This window comes from Galeopterus variegatus, unplaced genomic scaffold, assembly GCF_000696425.1.
Source record: "Galeopterus variegatus unplaced genomic scaffold, G_variegatus-3.0.2 Scaffold3015, whole genome shotgun sequence".
Taxonomy (NCBI): domain Eukaryota; kingdom Metazoa; phylum Chordata; class Mammalia; order Dermoptera; family Cynocephalidae; genus Galeopterus; species Galeopterus variegatus.
Window position 1 is genome coordinate 155,481 of NW_007729126.1, and position 1,395 is coordinate 156,875.

A 1,395-nucleotide genomic window follows, 5' to 3' on the forward strand; every position below is an offset into this window, starting at 1 on the left:
AAAGGGATAAGTCTCAAACTTCATGTTATTATTAAAGATTCTTTACCAAACTGTTTGCCAGAGTTAATAATATTATAACTACCTTCCTGTCCTCTGTTAAAAGCTAATGGAAAATGGAATGACCAAATACAGGAAATAAAAGGAAGGAAAGGTAAAATAATCTATAAACTTGACCATTAGTTCTGAAAAATGGAAAGGTAATGGGTATGACAATTTTGACCACACTATTTTGGATTCTTGACTGAAACAACGTTTAATTATTATTTGGAGCTTCAAATCTGATCGTCATTATAATTTATAATAAATTTTCACTATTATGTGTTACCTTACTTAAATGTTTTTCTTTATCCAAGCTACTAAAAACACATTCAGCAATCTACTGGTTATTACATTAAATACTATTAATCCTATTTTAACACACCTCAAGGCTACAGGAAGGCTTCACCAAAATGCAGACTGCAAGTGTCAAATAGAGATAAAAATCTGATAAAATCAATACTGACAATAATGGAGAGAGAGAATGCTGCTCAGGATGAAAGCAGGAAGACAGGGTATGTAGTTAAATAAAGAAAGGTGACATCAGAAAACGGGTGATCCACGTGAATGTGTAGAAAAGAGGACCAGAGAGCTAATATTTAGCAGTTTTCAGCTTGCACTGCCAAGGGGAGGGGACACCTTAACCCACGAATTGAGACAGTCTAGATCCTGTGGCAGTCGGAAACATCAGGAATAGTTCATCAGCCATTTAAATCATGTACCTAAACTCCCAGCCCAGCAATCTTGTGGTTGTAACTGGCTTCCCACTTGGTTCCAACAAGGAAAGGACAACAATAGAACAACCTGGCCCCTATGGCAGTCACCTTACAGATGAGCAAACTGCCACTCTGGTTTACATCAGTCACCCATAGATCTTCTAAGAGTGATCTGGTTCTCAAGTAACCAATGACCTTTCAACATGCTGACAACTGAGTTTCTAGAGCTGGAACATGGAGGGCCAACTCTGGGCCATGGTGACGTTACTTTGGGCAAGCCATCAAGGGATCCCTGTCCACATCTAGCCTATGCCATGACCCTCAGCAACACCATTCTGTCTCCACACCTCTTGAACCCACAATACAAATACATAAGAAAGAAGATCACGCTGAAGGTGGTACTTGTATGGGGAAAATGGTGGCATTCAAAAAACAAATTGCTTAAGGGATAAAAAGAGGAATATATTCAAAGCAGCAACTTTGGGTGATACTTACTGTATTCCTTTCAAGTTAGAAAGCAATGGAAACAGAAGAAATAGAACTGTTAGTGCATCTTGTTTTTAATACTAGAAGACCACAACAACGTCCTGACATTGATTCATATGAGGTTAAAACTCATCAAATACCACAGATCAAATAGGAA

General features: G+C 38.1%; 1 protein-coding gene across 1 annotated transcript in view; it reads right to left on the reverse strand.

Moving 5' to 3' along the window:
- Positions 1-1,395, reverse strand: part of CDON (cell adhesion associated, oncogene regulated) — a 62,030-nt gene that overhangs the window by 33,383 nt on the left and 27,252 nt on the right. The window lies entirely within an intron of this gene.